Below are 24,359 nucleotides of genomic sequence, written 5' to 3'. Positions count from 1 at the left end.
CCTTAAGATGAAGAGCTCTGTATTTCACTATCATGCTTCCCAAGAGATGTTGTAACACAGGCTGCTGAAATTCCTAAAAATAAAATTTGTCTAGACCATCATTGAACAAACTTCATTTTAACAGCAAACTAGCACTACTCTGGCTTACCCACACAGAGTGGCTTTACTTTTAAAGACAGAAATGTGGTCTTCACCCAGATCACTGCAAATATTTTTCCTGATGTTATTTTTTTCCTTCCTATCAGAAAAAGATCCAGCTCAAAGCTTTTTCAAAAGCAGGTAAGCAGGTAGGTGGAGAAAATTGATTTTTCTCCTATGACTTTAAATTAAAAAAAAAAAAAAAAAAGCATGGCTTATAGAAGAATACCATCATACCACAGGCTGGTAAATAGACTAAGTCCATTGACATAGTTTCTACTTTTCTTCCACTAATCCAGGGGCAACATTAATGTCATCTGAAGTAATTGTGGAAAATCTGAAGTGTAGGCTGTTTGTGGCACTCAGACAGGAATGAGAATGGAGATGCAGCCTACAGTACAAATAATATAGCATCACAGTGAATATACATACTTAGCTTCCAAAATCCTGAAAGTGAAAGGGAAGAGTTAGAGGAGCTCTTAGAGAAGCAATAGGAAATGAGCCTTGGTATGGAAAGAGAGGTGAAAAATATATATATATATATATACATATAGATATATATATATATATGAAGCAGGGAAAAAACGAATAGCATGGCAACCAACTGAATATTTGAAATATCTTCTAGATACCTAGCTAGGATATAAGGAATAAATAGGAATAACTCAAAGGTTTAACTCTTTCATATTACTCGTATCACAAAAGCATAGTGGAATATAGTAAGTATACAAGGAAACCACCTTGAGAGAGGAGTACCTGAGAGATGCAATGGTAGAGGCGTTATTTATCACAAGTGCTTTCTGAACTTCAGAACAAATACCTGCAATGAAAAAGTTTTAATGTGTCTGGTTGAGATAAAAAGGAGGAAACAGCATTGTTGTGGTAATAACTCCACTATTAACCCAACAAGAGGCTGTTGAATACGGTTGTTCAGAGACAATGCAAAGAGAACTCAAGAGAGGTAGACCATTGGTGACTGGATAACTGGGATCATGACTTTCATGTCTGTATTTTGTAACAGCTACACAGTGGAGCAAAGAATGCTTGTATGAGTCAGAGACGATCTTTTCTTTGGAAGGTGGATGACTAGGACAAAAATGACTCTAAATTTTATTCTTGGTAAAGTGGAAAATAATTTGGTTTTCGGAGGCATTGTTGGTCAGAGAAAAAAGGGAGAAAAAAAGGCTAACAAAATAACATCATTGAGAAAGTACACATGAAGAGAAGGAATTTATTGATCAGGAATTTAGTATTGACAAACTGGTAAAAAAAAAAAATGGTCGTTACTGGAAATACTATGCCAAATACACAATAGAAGCATCAAAAAAGTCAAGTAGAAGGCATTTTAACTGCATTAGAAGCAATTTAGTGATCTGAAAATGGAAAAAGGAACTGCACAAAAAATGAAAACAGAGGCACATTCTTAAGGATATAAAAGAATTACTCAGATACATAGGTTAAACTCAGCAAGGCTAAACTGAGTTATAATTAACAAGGGATATAAGAAACAACAAGGAAAAAGAACTACAGACTGTACACATTAGACATGTAAAAGGAAGTATTAAAAAGGAGACTCGAGGAAGGCAGAGGTACCTAACACCTTCTTTCAATCTTCAAATAAATGTTAACTATGATCTAATTCTTAATTAAATTACATTTTTGAAGGAGATAGGCATGTCTTCCTGAATATGGGAAAGGACAGTGTAAAAAGATAGAGATTTTCAATTTAGCTTAGTCTGATGAATTTCAATTAAGTATATTTAACAGAGCGACCATAGTAATCTCTGAATCATAGCACTTACCTTGGAGAGCTGATGAAGGATAGTAGAATTCTCGGAGGATATAAAGAGGGCAATCACAATGTCACACTTAAAAAGGGGAAATATTTCTGTACGGGGAGGTACACCAGTCCCTGGACTGTTCTTCCTTGAAAATTTCTGGGACAATATATTGAAAGAAAGAGAGAGAGAGAGAGAGAGAGAGAGAGAGGGAGAGAAAGGGAGAAAGAGAGAGAGAGAGAGAGAGAGAAAGAAAGAAAGAAAGAAAGAAAGAAAGAAAAAAAAGAAAGAAAAAGAAAGAAAAAGAAAGAAAGAAAGGAAGGAAGGAAGGAAGGAAGGAAGGAAGGAAAGAAAAAGAAAGAAAGAAAGAAAGAAAGAAAGAAAGAACGAAAGAACGAAAGAATGAAAGAAAGAAAGAAAGAAAGAAAGAAAGAAAATCCATTTATAAGTCACAAGAGAATAAGATGGTGATAAAAAGAGAAAACATGGATTTATCAACAACAAATCATGTCAAATCAACCTAATTTCCTTCTTTGATTACTGGCCTAGCTCAATAAGGAAAAAATCACAACTGTGATATATTTTGACTTTAGTAAGACTTTTCTAATATTGAGAATATATTCTAAAATTCTATTATACAAACCAAGGAATTAACATCTAACTGAAATCACTCACAGGTGAACTGAAAAAAAAATAATAAAATAAAATAAAATAAAATAAAATAAATAAAATAAAATAAAATAAAATAAAATAAAATAAAATAAAATAAAATAATAAAATAAAATATATAGAGAATGTGATCTATGAAGGAAAATTAAGGAAAACCAGATCAGTTTTGTTTAGTAAAGAACTGGGAGATTCATAACAGTTTCCAGCACATCAAAAATTTTTAGGAATGGGAAGATGATAATTATTATTCTGGGGAGATATATATGAAGGACAATACATAAATTTGAAATGCATCCTAACAGGTTTGGGGTTTGATATTGGAGCAAATATTTTTCATTTTAAGAATAGCTGCAACACTGTAATGGACAGACTACTTCCTTTGGGCATCTAATACTTTTTCTCAGAGAAACAGTTTTCCTTCATTTGTTTGGAATAAGTGATGACAGCAATAGTTCAAAGATGTCCTGTTGCCTTCAAGGAACATTTGCTTCTTGGGTCAACCAACAGGCTGCCAAAATTTGAGAATTATGCACCAAACAGAAGGCATAGTGTGTGCCTAAAATTTATGAGAAAGAAATTCCTTGTTCAGTAGCTACCTACCGTTGATCTCATTTGAAGCTCCCTGTCTGGTGTGAAAATTCCACATATACAGACTGTTCTGTTTTTACGTTTGCTCAGAACTGTCCAGACAGAACCATAAGGCATATAACTCTTTTTTAAGCTCCTATGGGATCCAGAATAATGCCTCAATTTCCAGAGGGTAGAGTCTAGTACACGTTTTCACCATATACCAACAGCACAATGAAAAAAAAAAAAAATCTCAAGCAGAAAAAGGCAACTAGACATCCTGTTCTTTATACCATAGTATTATGCTTTCAATACTACCAAGTATGTCCTTGGGGAGCTCCTGTTACAATATTCTAGAAGGCTCCTCTAACCATCAGGTTAGAGGCTGGCCCTAAGCCAGGTTTGGAGTTCATGGAAAGTGGATATCCATTCACCTCAATAGAATTTCAGTCCAGAATAAAGGCTGAGTAACACTGTAGTATCTTTCACTGTGATCTTTTCATTTAGGTGAAAAAGAGTAAAAGCTGGCACTGAGTTCCCAGCAGACTGAATTTTCCCTGTACTCCAACATGTAGCACAATCAGTCCCCCGTGTGTAGGACTTCCTAAGAGTTTTGTTAGACCTTATGAGTATTTCTCAAACTAATGACAGCCTTAATGCAAAAGCAAAGTCTAGTGAATGGAACTAACAGTATATCAATACTGATTAATAATAATATGATTTAGCATATTCACTGAACTACTCTGCATGCAAACTGTCCCTGACTTTCTGTTGTGGAGGGAAAAATATCAAATCAAAAAGGATCTAGAAAGTAGGCAGCCAAACAGAATAGCACATGACCTAAAAATAAGCCCTATTTCAACTGCTGTTTGCAGTATACAATATAGTCAAATCCATGTACTCTCAGATCTTTAGTATTCCTGGGCCCTACTTTAAAATGTCAGGAATTATTACAAAACTAAAATTGAATGCACTGATTATCTAACTCCCAAAATAGTAGTAAAAACCTACCATTTGAACAACCTTGTTCCCTTTGTAAGCCTCTGCATTCACACAGGTCAGTCACCATTGTTCATTCATTTCAAACAGCAGCCATTTGAACATTTATTTACATTTTCTGTTGTGTGAGGGTTTTTGGCTGTTGTTTTTGTTGTTGTTGTTATGTTTTCCTTAAAATAGAGCAGTTAATCTTGTGACATTTTTGTTTCTTCTATTTATAATCACTCACTGCATTTTCCCAAATGTTTTCATTATTCAGAATTTTTGTTGAATTATTTCTTCAGATAACGTCTTTACTGTAGATTTGAAATAGGATCCTGGTATTACTATAAAAAGTCAGAGTTTCTGTGATTGGAGGCATGAAATACATATCTATCTTCTTCATCTCATCTAGGCCATTATGTAAGGTTTCATATTTTTGGAGACCTTACAAAAATTGCAGATAAACAATATAAATATTCCATCTAATCACAACACAGTGGATACATCTTTCTTTCTTTCTTTCTTTCTTTCTTTCTTTCTTTCTGATGATGATGATGATGATGATGATGATGATGATGATGACAGGTATTTGCCCCTCATTTCAATGGTTTCCAAGAGTTTTCTGATTTTTTCTAAACTCTGTTTGAGTTTTTGACTAGCTTGTATAGTCATTTAAAAAAGAGAGGAGAAGGTAAGGAATAAAAATGAGGTTAGAATAATGGCCTTTTAACCAGAGCTTTAGTGCATTTACAAAATGTTATTATCCAAAAGTGTTTGAAAGGACAAACACATATGTGAAAACCTGAAGCTGTCACAAAAAGGAATTACATTGCTGCAATATCTGTTTTAGAGTCCTGGTGATGTTCTGCTTTGCATCTCTGCTCACCTTTTGGTAAGAATCATAGAGTCATATAAAAGTTTGCATTGTAACTTATCTAAAAGATCATCCTGGGGCAGGGACACCTCCCACCAGACCAGGCTGCTCAAAGCCCCATCCAACCTGGTCTTGAAGACTTCTAGGGATGGGGCATCCGCAGCTTCTCTGGGCAGCCTGTGCCAGTGCCTCACCAACCACATAGCAAAAAAAAATCTTCCTAATATCTAATTGGAATCTACCCTTTTTTAGTTTAAACACATTAGACCTTGTCCTGTCACTACACCCCCTGACAAAATGTCCCTCCCCAGCTTCCCTGTAGGCCCCCTTTAGGTACTGGAAGGCCTCTGTAAGGTCTCCCCAGAGCCTTCTCTTCTGTAGGCTGAACAACCCCAACTCCCTCAGCCTGTCTTCACAGGAGAGGTGCTCCAGCTCTCTCTGGTCATCTTCATGGCCCTCCTCTGGACTTGATGTAACAGTTTAAGTCCTTCTTATTCTGGGGGCCCAGAACTAAATACAGTATTCAAGGTAAGGTCTCACGAGAGCAGAGTAGAGAGGAAGAATCACCTCCCTCGACCTGCTAGCCATGTTTCTTTTGGTTCATCCCAGGATACAGTTGTCTTTGGGCTGCAAGCGCACATTGCCTGAGGAACCAAGACTTTTTTTCCTTCTCCGTTTTCTTATTATTGCTTCGCCCCTTTCCAATTTATCATCTCCTTCCCTCATGTTCTTTCTCTTGCATAGGGCTCCACTGTCTGGAACAGCAACAGAAGACAGCTGACTGTTGGCCATGACAGCCCACCTATAGACTGGCCATGCACTCCAACTTTGAGGCAAGGTGCATCAGTCTTCCAAAGGGTAAACCACTGAAAGTACCTGTGATACAACTAAATGATTGTTTTTCTAGTGTTGGTTCACTACTTTTTCCTTTATATCCTCCTTTAAAGTACAAAGCAAAAGATTAGACTAGTAGCTTCAGTTCTGTAGAGTTAAAAAGCTCTGAAGGACTTCTTTTGCTGTATGATTTCCTTTCTTAAGAACTAATTCAGCTTACATACATTTTAGTGAATATGTGTTACATCAACAGTGGAAAAAAAGAAAAAGTCATCCAACTTTCTGCTTTTGAAATGCTCAAATATGTCCCTGCTAGTGATAAATGATAAAAAGATAAATAATAAAATCCTATATTTATCATAACATTTATAAATGCAACATTTCCACTAACATTTTCTCCACTCTGGGAAATTTCTACTGCATGCATTTCACATTGTCTCTAGATAATAATCGTATTATCATCAGTAGTGACTTCACTAGCCTGTGGCAGGTTATTCCTTTGCAGAGCTTCTCTCCAGACTACCAGACAGAGTTTTTACCATTTTTCAATGACATAAAGCACATGGAATAGCAGATGCCATAGCCTGCATGCCAGAATAATCCTATTCTATCTTTCTGTATTTGTGGTGAATCGGTGAAAACACACTAAGGAGATATGAAAAGAGTAAAGGAAAAAAACTTACTTAATAAAATATCTCTCACTGTAAAATAATATAAAAGCAATATTTTTACTTATATAAGCAATAAAAGCCTAAAAAATAACTTACTTTGAATATACATTTACACTTACATTACTGGCATCCTTTCATTTTATTATTGTCTTATTCAAAACTCCAGCTGTACACTCACATTCAAGAAAGTGTACTATTACCCAGCCAGGCTCAGATTTGAGCCTCAAAAGTTAAAGTTCACGTTATGTTCTTTAAAATCTCCCTTCTTTCGTTGTGCTCTGGAGCTTGCACAGAAACAGGTAGAACCAAAGTAATTGTGAATTATTCAAACAGTTAACAAGCAAGTAGTCAGAACATGTTTAACATGCAATGAATGTTCATGGACCAATGAAAGCCAAAGACAGTATCAGGTTTGCAGTTTCAGCTTAAAGCAGGATCTTCACCATGAAAGAAGTTAACAGGGGCCTGTCTATTTCATGTATCTGATAGTGTCACACGTTTACAACACCAGCTACAGGTAAGACATCAGGCATGTGGTGAGATAACTTTCCTAAAAACACTGTCCTGTACTGAATGCTGTGATGTAATGAAATAATCACCCCCAATCCACTTTAACATAAAATCTGGGAAACAAAAGCAATCATGAGTTTTGAAGCATCAAAACTTGTTAATAACTTCCATGTTATTGGAACATCACATAATGTTTCTATTATTTTTACAAGGACCCCATTTTTAACATTGTAGGGTGTCCTCTCATTATGGTGATCCATATCACTAAATGTATGGTTCATTTCAACACAGTGGAAAAAAGAGGAAGAAGAAGAAGAAGAAGAAGAAGAACAACAACAACAACAAGAGGAAGAGGAAGAAGAGGAAGAGGAAGAGGAAGAGGAAGAGGAAGAGGAAGAGGAAGAGGAAGAGGAAGAGGAAGAGGAAGAGGAAGAGGAAGAGGAAGAGGAAGAGGAAGAGGAAAGAGGAAAGAGGAGGAGGAGAAGAAGAACAAGAACAAAAGAACAAGAACAAGGATGCTTTGGTTTAACCATTTTTACATTGAGTTGACTGTCATGCAACTTTTATGGCTCATGGCATCTTCCTTTTTTCTGTTTCAGGATGCTTGACAGTGCTGATGTTCAGTGTTATGTACTGATGTTACCTAGACCTTTGAATGAGGCCTCAGCAAAGCTCATACGTAGCCCTACATATCTACTGTTACTGCCATGCAAAACTAAGCTCTTAAAAATTATCTCTTTTCTGCACTAAGAGCTGAGGGTATGGTTTTGTGGCTCTGCATTTGAACTGCTGACTGTGGATGCTACACCAAAACTAGGAATGCATTCCCAGACTCAACGTATAGTGAAAACTTGCAGTGGGGCAAATTTAGACATTTTTATTCACATTGAGTAGAATTTCAATCCTCAGTTACCACCAGGAAAAGAAATGTGTGTATAAGTGTGTATGCGAAACACAAGAGTTTAGGAATAACCATTGCTTCAGTTACCACCAGGAAAAAGAAACAAGTGGGTATGGACATGCAAACACAAGAGGTTAGGAATAAACATAGCTATGCATGTCTGCTAGTGTTGATTCTGATAATCTATATGCTTGAAAAATACTAAGTGATGGGATTTTTCTCAAAATGAAATATAAATTGCATGTGCTAGGTATTAAATATACTTGTCTTGCTGACCATATGAACAGTAACATTTCTGTTTTTTTCATAGCATAAAAATATGTTTATGTTTTATTTATTAGTACTTAAAAGACTGAAGATATATTTGAGGTGATTGTGCCCCAGCTGTGGGTACTTCATTGGTACAAGAGGCATTTGCTTCTTTTAGATTGATTTTCAATAGAGCAAAATAGAATTTCTAAGTACAAATATAAAGAAAGGTGGCAGATGGTGAACATTATGAAAGGTAACTTTTATGAGACAAAATAATGGAAATCGCTTCTGACAGTGAAAATCAAGGAGTCAATAAAAGTTTCACTTTGTGGACAATCGAATGTTTTGGTGCAGAGAACTACTTAAAATATCTGAAATCTAATTCTCTGTCTCTTCTAAGAACCAAGAATTTAATAACTCTCTAAGAGCACATATGTTCAAGCACAAGTTTGAAGTAGGATACCAGGACCTTCTAAGTGGAATGTAGAATTTGGAGAAGTGGAACAGCTCAATGGTAGAAAATAAATCATTTTCTTGTGATTTTGTATGCTTTTGAGGGTTCTAGTTTCCTCCTCATACTATCTGAGCACCATAGACCAGGCTGTAGTTACATTTTGAAACAGAACAGATGGAAAGTTATAGTAGAAGTATTTGAAAGACTGGCATTCTTAGACAGCTACTTCAAACTTTCTAAACAAAAAGACATGGAATTGGGTAGGAATATTTGCATTAATTTTAGCAAATTTTGGTCCCATGCTGCCTGAAGAAAATGCTGGAAAAACTAAAAATGTGAAGGGAAGAAAAATCTAAATGTGACTGCTCACAAAGTTTTGCAGGATATAAATGTGTATTACAGGTAGTATGTTATGAGCAAATAGAAGATATGCCCACCGCTGTCTGTATAGAATTCAATAGTACCTGACAAAACCATGAAATATGTTCTGTTTTGCCAACTAGCTAAATGTCATTGTCATATGATGCTTTGAAGTGGGAAGGTCCCTGTTCTGCTGATATTTCCAGGTTACAAATGGCCATATAATGAAGCAGAATGACAACCACTATAATCCTTAGTAGGATTATAACAGATTATATTCTGTTACTTATTGTTATCTTTGTATCTTTCTTCTCTCTCTTTTTTTTTTTTTTTTGCTAGCATTCTACAGTCATTAAAATATTTATTTAAAAAAAAAAAAAAACATTTTCTGGCATTGTAGAACTATTCAACCTTTGTGTTAATGGACTTGCATGTCAGCTTTTGCAATATTAGGGAAGTCATTATGGCTATTTATTCATAGCAGACTGCAAAGCTTTGGAAATAGCAGGTATATACACATAAAAAAAATAGCACTAATTGTTGTCAAATGCAACATATAATCCCACTGCAGAATAACCCTGCAGACTATCTTGTAGTATCCCTACCTCTTGTCACTGATCCTCCCCAGCTCTAAACATGCTGACTGGAAAGTGGAAAGTGAGAGAATATCCAAGGACTCTTTTCACTTATTCAATTAGGCAGGACTGGGTACATTGAAATGAGTGAATTCTAATTTGAAATTCTTCTTAGGAGCTGTTAGAACAAGGTACATTGATGCTTACATTTAGACGAGATTCACCCATTTATTTCAGCATGTGTTCAGTTCCAAACACACACAGATTCATACTAAAAGAACTTTACAAACTGATTCTTTTGCAAGTTACTTTGCTAAAATTAAGTCACCAATAAAGTCAGATATATCTTTATATTAAAAAAAAAAAGATAGTCACAAGCTAAATTTATATCCAAGAAAAACCATAGCAAATCTATGAAGCATCCTGAATCCTAAAGAGATACACAGTAGTAAATTGCACTTTCTGTGGCTCTCAGAAATTCTTTCAAGTCTATACAAACACAAACACACACACACACATTTGAAGTCTTAAAGAAGTTTAGTAAAAATTAAGACTTACACTATCCCCAAGATACTGTTGAATAGCCAGGAAGAAAGACCCATGGTTCTTTCAGAAAAGTCTTTAATATTAACATTTTCTCAAAAGACAGGGGTCTTTGTACATTAAACACATTAAAAGTACAGTGACCTGACTGCATTGTAATAAGAGCATACTGCAGCAAGCTTCATTCTGGCTGTGTTTATGTTTCAGTGCTAAATCCAGTGCTAATCAATGTACAAAATGAAAAAGTCTTTGTTCCAAAGAGCTAAAAAAAAATCAAAAAAGCAAATAATTTTAGTAGAATCTAAGATGAGGAAAGTATGATACAGTATGATCATACAGCATAAAAGTGAGATATTATATACATATATATATGGTAGGATTTATTTAGAAACAGTTTTTGAATGGTTAAAAAGAAAAAAATTTAAAAAATCTGGCTACACTAAAACAGAAAGAGAGGCTTTACAGTGTTAATCTCCCAGCACAACACACTTGCAGACTCTTCTTAAAGTGAATATGTTTTAATGCTGGTAAAGTTTACCCAACAAATGCTACAGGGAACATCAAAACCAAAACAACAAAAAGCTGATAATACTGTGAAACCTTCCAAGAATGGTCTGGACTTTGTCCAACCATCTCCCATTTTTTAGCTACCACTTTTCAAATTTCATATAATAAACTTAATTTTGAAACAGTATTATACAAGTTTATTTGATTTCCTGCACTTGCCTCCTGGCAAAGAAAACAAAAAATGAGCCAGAATTTACAAAGATGGCATGTATAGATAGGTGATTACAAAGCAGCACATCAATCTCATTCCATCATAGTGAAGAAATATGCATGGTGGGCATAGCTGCAACCAATGAATAAAATATTTAATTTGAACATCCTGAAAAATGAGACAAAAGTGAAGAAGGCAGTGATTTTGCATAAACAAATGAGTTTACCTCCATAAATGCTCTTAAGAGATTTTATTATGTACAGGGGAAAAAAAAAAAAAAACTGCCATAGGATTTATTATTAAAAGAATCAAATTTTTTTTATTTTTTTTTTTATGCATAAGGAGAAGAGAAAGCAAATAGAATGCAGAAGCTATTCAGGCCCTGTTCCCACTAGAAAACAATATTCAATCAATATCTAGGGTGAGATGTTCAGTAGCTGTAAATCAACACGGTTTCCATTGGCATAATAGAAAGACATTGATTTACTCTACCTCAGAATCTGGCCCCTAGAATTTTACTCTAAGTGGGAAATACTTAAAAGTTAAGAAGTATTTGAGAGAAAGTTCATCTTGTAACATAACACATACACAAGCCAAGGATGTCAAGTATATACTAGGTAATTATCCACTCACAAGAAGATCCTTCACTATGATAGCAATTCACCCTAGGCAAAGTAGTTCAAAAACAAAAGATGGGGATTATCTGATTAGAGAGCTCAAGCAATCACATAAAGACATATGTCCAAACTTAGACATAAGACCTTTAATGGAGTCAGCATGAAGTTGCAAACACAAGGTTCAGTTCCCCAAGGTGGTCGATGCCCTCCATCACTCTGATTTTAATAGAAGCTAAAAAAGCTCAGACAGTAGTAGGAAGAAGGCAGTTTTACATTTACATCTCCTCATGAACTTTTAACTCAGATTCTCTGCCCTTTACACTGGCCCAATCTTTTGACTTTAATACTTCTCACAGCTTTCAACATACGTGTGAGTGACTGTGCAAGTCATACAGAAGACGCCTCTGTCACATATCTTTCACAGAAAAAGCACAAAGTCTTGGGTTGTGTTGGAAGACACAAAAAGAAGCCTCTCAAAAGGAGGTACAGGATGTGTCTATGCTGATATTTAGAATCAAACTTAAGGGTAGTTTACTACTGTTCTGCCCTACAAAAGCCATCCTACTACAACACAGCTCACTTAACAACACCAACATCTTTGATACCCAAAGTAGAGCACAAGTCCAATTTGATACATGGACTACTTTTTAGGCTAGTCCCTGACAAAGAGAGGAAGAGAGATATGGAAGGACTGTGAAGCAGAAGCAGAGCATTGAGGGATCACAGCTGACAGAACTGCTACACTTAAGACCATTATAACAAACTGAACTTGAAACATTGCAGGAAGTGGCAAACCAGTAGACAAGTAACGGTTAGATCAATCTAATCAAGACAGACAGGTAGCGAGAGTTTAACTATGAGATGGACAGCAGCTGGAGCTGGACTTTAGAATAATCTTGAAGTCTACCTTGATTATCAGAGTGGAGACATTACCACTGTTACACAAGCAACTGGAATTGTATATTATAATCTACATAATCTACATTATGTAGATTATATTTCTACATTTCTATAATCCATCCAATTCAAAGCTTATCTGTAGAAAGTGTTTAGAAAAAAACACACTTCTGTTTTGTCTGTTTTGTCCCATGGCCTCAAGGATTATTGAATAGCTGGTGGCCACTGGCAGAGCATTATACCCCATGTATAACTCACATTGCCTTCTCTATTGCAGCACCAGAGGTAGATAGGGAATAGCAGCTCCAGGCAGCGTTAATCCTGATGACTAAGAATAAAGAATGAAAAATAAATAAATAAATAAATAATATTCTCCCCCTTTCATTTCACCTCCAAAGATAAATTTTACCTTCACTTTTCTCGCAAGACCATCCTCAATGCCAGATGAACTATAAAAATGCATTTCTTTCTGATCACTACCATGTAAACCAAAGACTATATGTCTTCCTTTTCTTTAAAATATGTTAGTGATGTTGTATTGTCAAAATGAGGTTTTATATTAGTCAAGATATAAATATGAAATTATTTTTTCCTCTGGCTATCAGATAAACCATTAGGCATACAATATACCAGATCAAATTGGGTTTAGGAGCTTAGAAGATGAAATGTGTTAACAGTATAAAATATGTATGCCAAGTTTCAGAAAAAAAAAAAAAAAAAGACATTCTGCTTACAGGTTATTAGCTCCTCAGGGATGCAGGTCAGCATTATTTCTATCTGATTTAAGGGAAGCATTTGTTTGGGCAGCTGCTGGTCATAATCTAGAGTTCTTTTTTAATTGGTGCATTTGTGTCTAGATGCATATTAGCTTTATATGCTACTTTTTCACATTCTCTTAGCTGCCTGGCATTGACTGTGTTCATCTGAGGTGCCAGTTAGCTTGCCATCTGCACTAGTCACTGGCACCATTTAAATGTGCCTTTGCCTTGCTTCAGGAATCAAAGAAAAATTATAAACAATTAGCGACTCAATGGTCAAGCTGCTTTCAGATCAAGATGTAGGTTAGGAAAAGCTAAAGGTGGCTTTTAGATACATGTGCAATTCTATAATCATGTGCTTTGGCCCACATCTCATCAGTCAGCTCATTGGAGTTATTTACAGCAGTGTCAGGGCTGTTCTAAACAATATTCATAACCTACAGCTACTCAAGATATTTTGAGCATGCACTTTTTTCAGTAACTACACATTCCTGTCCTAAAAAAAATCTAATATCAGACATTAATATTGCCATATCATTGAGAAATACATATGGATATCCTTAGCTAGTCTATTCATCTTTTTTTTATTGTTATTTAATGCTCTGAGACTGATGTAAAGCAAAGTTAACATATTAAGAAGCCGGGAGCTATAGCATTGGTAGAAATAACACAGTCATTATAAAAGTACACAGTTGCATTCAGCTTTCTTCTGTGAAATACAGACCATTTTATTTGCAATACAGACCATTTTATTTATTCTGTATGGTTATCATCCAGTGTTATTTATCATGTGGTTGTAAAAAAGTAAGAAATCTTTCTGCAGTCTTGTTAATGAAACTACATTTCAAACAAAGCTGAATTTCAGGAGTCAACGGGATTTCCAAACCTATGTCCTGGTTTCAAGTGAGTAGTTTGTAGAGAGGAAAAGGGAAATCTAGTTTTGAATCAGTGTGTTTGTAGAAGTAACACTATAGTTTGTCATCAATGCTAAGAGCAGCAAATACTTCATATGAAGGATTCTGATTCATTAATGCTTTTAAAGATTCTGTTGCATCTTTAGACACAGTAGCTCCACATCAACTTTTTCTGTATCTTAACTGTGAAAAATACATTAGAAAAGAGGGTTGTCCCAATTACTGGCAGCTACAAAAGCCAACTTTATCTTTAGTGACTTTTCTCCACATACCAGTTTAGTATGTTTTGGCTGATTTCTGGTTTAATAACTAGGGAGATTTGGGCCCTTTCTGGAAGGAAAGTGACATGTCAGTGACATGGACAGAGAAATTGACACCAGTGATTGATGACACCAAGCTGTGTGGAGCAGTCAACACACAGGAGGGAAGGGATGCCATTCAGAGGGACCTGGTCAAACTTGAGAGGTGTGCCTGTGCAAACTTCATGAAGTTAAACAAGGCCAAGTGCAAGGTCCTGCACCTGGGCCAGGGCAAACCCAAACACAAATACAGGCTGGGCAGGGAATGGTTTGAGAGCAGCCCTGAGGAGAAGGACCTGGGGGTGGTGGTAGATGAGAAGCTCAACATGAGCCAGCAGCATTTGCTTGCAGCCCAGAAAGCCAACCGTATCCTGGGCTGCATCAGAAGCAGTGTGGCCAGCAGGGTGAGGGAGGGGATTCTGCCCCTCTGCTCTGCCCTTGTGAGACCCCACCTGGAGTGCTGTATTCAGCTCTGGGGCCCCAGCACAAGGACATGGACCTGTTAGAGTGAGTCCAGATGAAGGAGTGCAAGCCTGAAGTCCTGTTGACAGCAGAATCTTTAGAGTCAGCTTTTCCCAAGGTCATGCAATTATATGGGAATCTTGGGTTTCATTTAAAAATAATTCCTGCCTAGCTCACCCAGATGCAAAGAAATGCTTGAGGCTTTCAAAGACTCAAAACCAGGAGGCAAATCAAGAAGAGCTTTAAAGACAATTTTATTAAGTCCTTGGCTGATTAATTTTTAAAAACTACCACTTTTTATTGTTATTCACTCAATACAGTAAATAACACTCTCCAGGTGGTGCCTCGACCTCTGTGTGCCTATGGAGAAACAAGAAAGCACAGCTACAAGTATATAGACAGACCATTGCACAGTGACTTCTCCAAGAGGTACTCTTCCTCCAAGAAGGAGGGTAGGAGTAGAGGATGTACTAACCAATGCCAGTTGCAAGCAGGGCAGAGCTTCAGGCTTCCTTGGAGTAGGCACTCCAAGTCAAGGATGTCAGTGCACCAAGGGCAAGGTCTAGCGCTTGAGGTCTGAAGGAAGCTTATTAATTTCCTCTTAGCAAAAAATGTCAGAAAACAAGAGCTACATGGTCACTCACTGAAACATCTGACTCCTGTTCAGCTTTTGAGATAAGTGGTATCAGTTGCGTGATACCCCTTACCTAAATGTGAGCACTCAGATGAGGTGATGTATTTTGGAAATGAGCTACCCTTGACAATCATTAGGGAGAGGCAGGTTCTCACCAAGTCCTCATCAAACCTACTACCCAAGGGGGGCTACTGCCTGCAATTCCCTTTCCACTGACTACACGGGGAGCCTGAGAGGTTCTGGCTCCTTCTTTAGCTACCTGTTTTGCATGCATACCTGTAAGCAGTTTGAATGTCCTTACACTCAATTACAGTTTGTAGAAAAAAATGCTGTTTAGGCTTCCATGATTCACAGCAGGAAAAAGAAAATTCTTCCCAAGATCATGTATTTGGCATCCTGTCACTTACATCACACACTTTTGACAGAGATCAGCCTATCTTCTGCCTGCTGATAGGGAGACACAAAGTTGAAGTCAATGAATCTTTCATACAGGAAACTGTAATTCATCACTCACTAACATAATGTGGAACAGCCCCTACCCACAGAAAATGTGATTTTCTCTCAGGAGAAATGATGCCTATTTCATCATTGTGTCATGATACTTATTTTTTTTAAAGAGAGCAATGATATTTTAAAATAAGGAAAGAATTGATTTCTGTCTTTAATGAAAAATTAATAAGGAAGAACACAATCAAAATGAGAATAGTTATTAACAGTCTTTTTCTGTTTTTTCTTCCTTTAGTTATAATGCAGCAGGATTCCTTCTAGACCAAGGTCACAAGAGTCACACGGCTTGCATACTGGTGCATTGCCCTAGTCCATCCCACTTCACGGAGACACCTCAAAAACCTTCACCCACAATCTGGTGCTCTACGTGGAGGAATGAGTTTTGCCCTATTGACTATACAGGCAATTAACACTCAAAATTAAAAAAAAATAAAAAACAAAAGCCAAAAAAAGGTACGTACATTAAACGAGGTATGATATAATCTTAGTAAATGTGTGATAAATTACTTTTTTTGACTGGTTAATGACACAATGGCCATATAACTTTACAGACTTAGATTAATTTTACAATTTCAAAATATTTTTATATTTTAAAGAGGTTCCACAGTGATTTCAGAAGCTTTTATACGGAATAACATTAGTGCTTGGCTGGATGGATATGCTGAAACATGATACAAAATTGCAAATAATCACGTGAAATCTCCCGATTGTAGAGATTTCAAAAGGAGAGTAAACCAGCAACACTAACTGGGTAATTGAGATCAAAATATGAAAATACTTATGGGGGAGACATACAGGGAAATACCAAATTACTTTAAGAGTGGAGTTTAAAGTGATGGTGCCAAAGTACTAGCTGTTCCCATCAAGGTTAGGAGAAATATTTACAAGTGTAAGGCACCCAAAAATCAGACCACTTAGTAAGGTGTCAAGAATGAATTTAGAAGTCAAGCAGGACTGGTTTCCAAAAGCACCACTTACCCAGGCTTTCTGTCCAAGCTCCATAGGAACAGCTAGAAGTATAGCTGTTGAAAGCAGAGCATTTAACTAGAAAACTCAATACGTATTTAAGACACTGAGTCTGAGACAATCAATTTAGAAAATCTCTGTCCATTTATTTTCTAGTTTAAAGCAAATAAAATGGACCAGTTTCAGCCGCTAAATGCACTGAGGGAAAGTGAGCCCCCTTGAAAGTGAAAGTTATCATCAGTAAAATATGGTTGTATACTTTATGTGCTCTCAAAATGAAACTAATCATTTTATATAAAACTTAAAGAAAACAAGCAAAGCAGAGTGTGGGCTGTTACAAAACAGACAAACATAACAGGTTTTTAAATGAGACTTGAAGATCAGACCCAGAAATACAGCCTTTGGGCCTCACCAAATTTTTATTTTAGCACAGTAGTGACTTTTATCACTACTCTAATACACAGGAATGTGTCCTGGAGAGTGCACTGACAGCTATTTTCCTCCTGGGTGTATCACAGCAAGAAAACCGAATGGCTTTGCAGAGGAACGTGTTCAAGTGCAGCCAGTGTGTCACAACAAATAACATGCACGCAGTAAACAGCATGACCTGTGTATACTGTCCTAATTCTCCCACACGTTTAAGGCTAAAAAAATGTAGCTCTTGGTTTTGTTTTTATCTTATGTGCTTTTTTATCTGAAAAGACCCTAGTTACAGACTAGTCGTAGCACCGAGTCTGGGGATGCTTGTTGCTTCTGAAGTGATAAATGGCCGATTCATAACAGGGTTGGTCTGAGAACCAACAATCAATACAGGCACTAAAGTGTGGTTTCGATGGCCATTCTGGTTCTTATCAGTGTGCACAGACAACGATAACACAAAAACACTGATATCAGTGCATTACGTGGTTACCTCATCTCTCTCTGCTAGGGGACACTGCCCTTCATCAGTGTCACCAACAAATCAATTGGTCACTTAGGAAGATGTCTGTAAGTGCTCATCTTGTCTCCTGCTTGAAATGTATTGCAACCATTTTTCTGTTAAGTTTCACATAAAAAGGATTTGCTGAAGCTGTTCAACTAGGATAAACCAAAGAACCCAATTTACTGAAATAGCTTAGAAATGGTTTAATATTGCATTGGTGTCAGCAAAGGAGATTTTTAAAAATTTCCTATTGACAACAAAGGAAAAATATCCACTCCGAAGCCCCACATAAAGGAAATCTCTTTTATTTTTAGGTTTTCCCACCTGTCTAAAGGGGAAAACATTTACCTGAAGGGCTTTGAGATCTACAAATGAAGACAGAACTATTAACTGTATTTTAAAAAGTGAAGTGACAACCACTGCTATAAAATAAAAATATCTTCAGCCTAGCAAACCTGACAGAACAGAAAGGTGAAAAGGAAATAGAAACTAATGAAGGAATCTTTACTGCTTCCCCAGGATTTCAGTTTTCCCAGATCCATTTTCCTTTTGACTTAAACAAAATTTCCATTCCTACCATTGCCTCTTATCTCTGGAGAGGCTGAAGTACTCACAGATCTAATTTAACTTCATTCAGTCTGAAACCAGATTTTTTTTCCATATATTAATGGGTGGCATTAAAGTATGTGCTACCCACCAAAGGTACCTGTCCATAGCTGATAACTAGCTAATTCCATAGCCAGCTGTGTTGAAATCTATGTGTTCTCACATATTGTTTGTCAACGGTACCTTTCCCTTCAAGGGCAGCTTAGTCAAATACTAAAACACTCCACTGTCATATATCTATTCAGGATTGCCCACAGAAACCTTTTCAGTGCAGCACAATTATTCCAGTTCTGTACTGAAGATTACGAAGTACAAGCCATAATCCAGAAGGTCTACTAGAAGACAACAAAAACAGCCATAGTTGCAGGACGAAATGTCACACCTTGCTGAAGCACAACTGGGGTGCTTGTATTAAAGTCAAGAATAGCCAAAGGATGAACTATAATAACAAAACTGTAAAAATAATGGTTTGCAAAGAACTTTTCAGAACTCACAAGGTATTCAACACTTTACACAAAGAATATGTGCTGTTTTAATGGTGGTGTCATTATGTAAGTTTTCCCAAATGCACATAATGGTTAGACAGTCCAGAAAACATTCAGCTGTGCAATGTAATGTGACCACAGTAGTGATAACCTATTCATCCTGATCATTTTTTACAGATGTCTTCTGCATCATAGGAAATGTGAACCCAGGTCTGGGGATCTGCCTACCCCACATGCATGTCTACACCTAGTTCTTCAGTCCCATTTTGAGAGCTCAGCAATTACCTGGATTGACACACAAAAAACTCTCACCAGGTTTTCACATTTTTGACTGTCAAACTGCCTGTAATCAAGCTGTCTGCAGAGGTTATAAGACACTTTAGCACAAGACATGTATTTTATTTTCATGAATGACAAAATGGCCTGTACTAGGGCAGCTGAAAAAGTATGTGTTATACTTCTTGAGCTCCACTGAGTTCACGATAAACTATGAAACTTGTATGGAGGTAGCTGGAAAAAAATATATTTAACATCTCAGGAGAGGAATGTAGATTCCTTTGCTGATGGTCTTTCACACCTGTCGACATCAGTCACTCATTTCTGAAAAGCTAGTGCCATTTAAGACACTACAATAGGCAATGAGTATTAAGCAACCATATCTAAGGGGAAAGCTACCCAAACAGTAGGTAAAGATCTACTGCTGTTTCTATTTCAACGTGGGCAGATTCTTTGTTTTCAACAACTTTTCTTTTTCTTCATTCCACAGATACTAGCTAAAATTAACTGTGCTATTAGAGCAATATTTTCTATGGCAGATCTTGGCAGATCTCAAGTGCTATGCCTTAACAGTGGCCGTTAGATTTCATTGGTTGAGGTACTGTTCAGAGCCCACACATACAATGCAAGGGCTGTAAAACCCAGCTTAAATCTATCCTGTGAACAGGAAAGGAGAGCTGGCACTTATATTTCTCTGGACTTCAAGAGTAGTTTCTCCACTCAGTGGCTATTAAATCAACTTGAATATCAATGGAAGTAAAATTAAATACTTAAGATTCTTACATTCACTATAGTTTATATTATTTCATATTTGCTTCTAAAATCATTGCTCTACAATTTCCTCACTACTTGGCTGGCAACAACAAAACACACAATTTAATTTAATAAAAACTGTATTTGTTTTAGAAAAAAAAAAGAAAAAAGGAAGAAAAAAAAAGAGAGAAAGGTACTAATCTTCTTAAGGGGCCAAAGTCTCTAGCATATTAAAATAAGCAGGGCATGTCTGCAAATTCAAGCAAGGTAAAGGCAAGCATTTCTATTGCACATTTCTTTAAAAAAGAAAGAGCACTGAATCAATAAATCACTGAAAATATTATTATTTTGTACAAGCTGAAGGTCAGTGCAGGTCATTCCCACTAAAGCAACAGAGCTTGTTAATTTAATCCAGCAGATTTGGCAGGGAAACCAAACAGGAATTTAATCAGCAACAGAAGGTGCTGAACATCTCTGAAAATTGAATAATCATTGTGCCAGACAGTAAACATCATTATGGAAGGAAAAAAAAAAAAAAAAAGAAAGAACAAAAGTGTCTCCTTTTCATGCCGTTCATTAACTTCTTCAAACAGGTAATAAATGATTTAAAACAACTGCCTTTGGAAAACAAAAACAGCACATATAAGAGCAGCCGGTCAATAGTTTAGCACTGCATTTATGATGATGTTAAGCTCTTCCTTCTCCTGCACTGTAACTCTTTCTAAAAGCTGCCTCATGATACCTCATGAAGTAACACTGCTTTTGGTCTAAGAAAGGAATTCATTTATGTTTTCAGCTTTTTCCCGTCCAAAGAAAGACAAAAATCAAGTGCTTTATAATATGTTTTCCTGTATTTTGCAAGAATTGCCCAAAATGAGATACTGAGATCAGAAGCTATTCAGCATAGCATATGCTATTATTTCATTTGTTTGGGATTTAGATTATTTTTCCTTTTAAGTACAATACTGTATTTGCAACAGTGCCATCAGCATTTTATTTCAAATATGAAGCTTCTTCTACAACAAAATACTTCTCTTTATCAGTCATTCTGTTTCTACCTACAACTAATTAAATATCTTTCTTCCCCGTATATTTATTACATAGTCATACTGTAAGAGGATAAATTCTACCCTTTATAAGCAGAAATTCAGATAAGCTGATATAAAATAGTTCATGTCTTCCACTGACATAAGACTTAATCCCTGTGGTTTACAAAGACAATTCATAAAAGTAAATCTATATTCTAAATTAAAATAAATCCTTTGCTGAAGTCACTCCTATGATCCTGCACCCAGCAGAATTAAGTTAATCTGTAGAGACTTCATATACACAGTAGTTAAATTTCAGACTTCTACAAATATAAGGAGAAAATTATATATATCTGAAAGGTTTTTGAGACAATCTTCTATTTATAATGGAAAACTCAGTAGTTCAGTATTCACAGCTTTTATGTTAGTACGTTAATATCCATGGAAAAGAATTATTTCTCCATTAAGTGACATTTCAGAATTTGCTTAATATTCACTATCTCCAAATTTTCAGCAATCTTTGATCAAAGTCTTAATCTTAGATTTTTGGGAAAGAGAATATTTTTTGATTCCAAAAAGTAGAAAGTCTGCTTTCCATTACATTGTGAGATCAGCAACCTTTAGGGCCTTGTCCTATAAAAAAAAAAAAAAGTCCACCAAACAACTTTTTCTGTATCAAGGAGAAACTCAACACTCAAAATATGTAGTTTTCCACCTCAGTTAAAATGAATGTGAGACTAGTAAAAGAAATAAGAGATTTGTATCAACTATTTTACATTTACATCGGTAAGGTAGGGAAACATGAATTACAAATGGATTCTGCTGGCCTGATCTGACACTTCTTCCAACAGACACAGTTTAAAAGGAAGCCAGGCAAATCCAATTTGGAGGTTAAAAATCCCAGCACTTACTTAATTGAGTGCTTATTTTCATTTGAATAACAGAAATAGTTATGCTTCTAGTGACAAGAAATAAAACATGCTGAAATCATCTTTGACGATGCTCAAGGTATAAATCACCTCTTTCATCTGAAACAATTGAAAGCACTACAAGCATCTTTCTATTTCACCAAAGAAAAAAGATTTCTGTTCAACCCATTGGAAGAATACAAGCGGCATATAGCATACAATACTGCTAACATATTGAAGCATGCAGAGGCAAATTTCAAGGCATTAATAATTCCTGCAAGAAGAACCTCCATGTCTTTAATAAACTCACTTGTGGGAACCAAACTTAGCATATTGCTCTCATGCAATTTAACTTTGTCTAAGGGTGCTGAGAGAATAAACTGGGGGAATTGCAGCATTTCGTAGAGGTTATGAATATTTCTGAGGTGTTATACTGATAATACATTGTTTGCTTATATTTTTTTTTCATGCTGTAGTCCACAAAGAGCCTGAAGCAGATCCACTGCTTATGAAGTGCAGAGAGGACCATATCATAGGCAGGAAACATTTCAAAGATATCATCTGTCAGAGTGGATATCCCACAAATGACATGCACGACACATCTACATTACTGTTTCAGTTCAGATTGGGAAGTACTTTTGAAGTATACCTCCTCAATAGTTCTACTTGCCACAATCTTGCTGTCACATCTGATGATGGTTTTGGAGCATATTAACTAGATCACTTGGGCTGTTAAAGTGGTCCAGTGTACAAGATCAAGCAAGGCAGTAGCAAAACCTTTAAACTCTGGATGGTCCTCAGATGTCAGGTCTTCAGCACCAACTGTATTGCCCCACAGATTCATTCTTACTGTCACTATACCTGTAAACAGAGATGTAGCCAAACTGCCATGGTCTGTCTGGGATGGACTTGGACAGTAATCAATGTTTTCCTCTGCGGATTCTGAAATGAACTTGCAATGGTTGTTTTGGTCAAAGAGCATTTCAATCAGAAAGGATGGACGTATTTTATTCACCACAGTAATTTCTCCAGTGTAAATATGATGTTAGAAAATTGTGATTTTCTAAAAAAAAAAAAAAAAAATCAGATTTCATTGGAAACTGTAATTTGATGCAATGCTCTTTTCACAGCTTCTCCTGAGCAGTGGTAATTGAGTTAGACCTTTCCATTACAAAATGCAAAGGCAACTGCAAACCTAGCTCCAAGAGTATCTCCTGTTAGTTGGAACAGTTTAAGAACTATGGCATTGCAAAAAACAGTATCTGTCAGGGTGGATGGCATATCACTAAGCATTTTCAGCTCTATCTCTATATAAATATTTGTCAATTCAGTCTCACACTTCACTCTGTTTGCTGATAAAACCTTCAGGGTAAAAAAGAATACTTCAAATTTTCAATAAAAGTTTTGACTTAGACTTACAAGACAGTGCATAAGATTATTTCCTAATCATTCAGATGTAAAGCAGAACAGCAAGATGCAATGTTTGCAGAATTTATAAATGTTTTATGGTTCAACTGATTTTATTTTTTTAAGATATGATTGTGCCCACTTATCTTTGCCGTAGGAAACTATTTTAGAAAGTTCAGTCCATTGGCTCAGTTTCACAAAACTCCAAAGCTACATTTTGTTCCTGAAGTAAAATATTGCCAAAAAAAATAATAATGCTAACTTTTAAAACTATTTTAGAGATAAATGATTCATATCTGATGAGCTGTGAAAAACTGGAAAGTTACAAAGGAAAAAAGGGGGTGTAATGAATTTAACAGAAATGCCACATGCTTCTTTTTTAATGATGCTGATATTTTAATCCTAGAACAAGTGTCTGCAAGGTTCCAAATGTTGGCTGAGAAATAAAAAACTGCTAATTATTTTGCTTTAAAAGAACAACTTTCATACTTCAATGGATCTTTTTAAAAGAAAGCATCTGAATACCAATAGCTTATAGATTTTAAAAATACTCTGATCATACAAACATTTCAGAGTTGTGGATCACAGCCCATAAAACGATCACTTCATTTTATTTTGTGGATTACAGTTCTTTTAGAGCATTCTAAGCCTTTACGTATTTTATCCCAATATGTTTTGCTGAAGAGTTCTAAGGCTTTGCTCATAAAAATACATCGAACAGCATAGCAAATGTTAGCTCAGGTACAACATATAAGCATGGCTGTGCGAATTTCTACTTGTTTCACCACTTGGAAAGAATGCTTTCAGAGAATCCACCAGTTCTGAGCCTTTCCTATTTGTTTCCTGAAGAGATAATGATACACAGATTTTTGTACCTGCTACTTACAGCAGAGCGAAAAGAAAAATCTATGCAATTGATTATATTTCTATTTTGTGAAACCACAAAAGCTATAGTGGAAAAATGAATTGATTGCCCTTTCTCCTTCTTTGAAGAAATGGTAAGGGGCTGCTATCCTGCTTCAAATTCCTAGCAGATACAGAAGAGCAACATCCTTCCTTAGAACTGGGATCTTAGAGAGTGAAAGATCCAACCAA

At 36.1% G+C, this 24,359-nt stretch overlaps 1 long non-coding RNA gene across 1 annotated transcript in view; it reads right to left on the bottom strand.

Annotated features, from left to right (window-relative positions):
- Nucleotides 1-660: 660 nt before the first annotated feature.
- The window catches only part of LOC310893974, an 81,959-nt gene continuing 58,260 nt past the window's right edge, over nucleotides 661-24,359 (bottom strand). The window contains exons 4-5 of the long non-coding RNA XR_014579442.1: nucleotides 1,941-2,075; nucleotides 661-958 (exon numbers count right to left, since the gene is read on the bottom strand). This is a non-coding gene — a long non-coding RNA (uncharacterized lncRNA). The remainder of the gene's footprint in view (nucleotides 959-1,940; nucleotides 2,076-24,359) is intronic.

This window comes from Anser anser (genome assembly GCF_964211835.1).
Source record: "Anser anser genome assembly, chromosome: 2".
Taxonomy (NCBI): Eukaryota; Metazoa; Chordata; class Aves; order Anseriformes; family Anatidae; genus Anser; species Anser anser.
The sequence above is the reverse complement of the archived record's forward strand: the minus strand, read 5'-3'. Positions and strand labels throughout refer to the sequence as shown.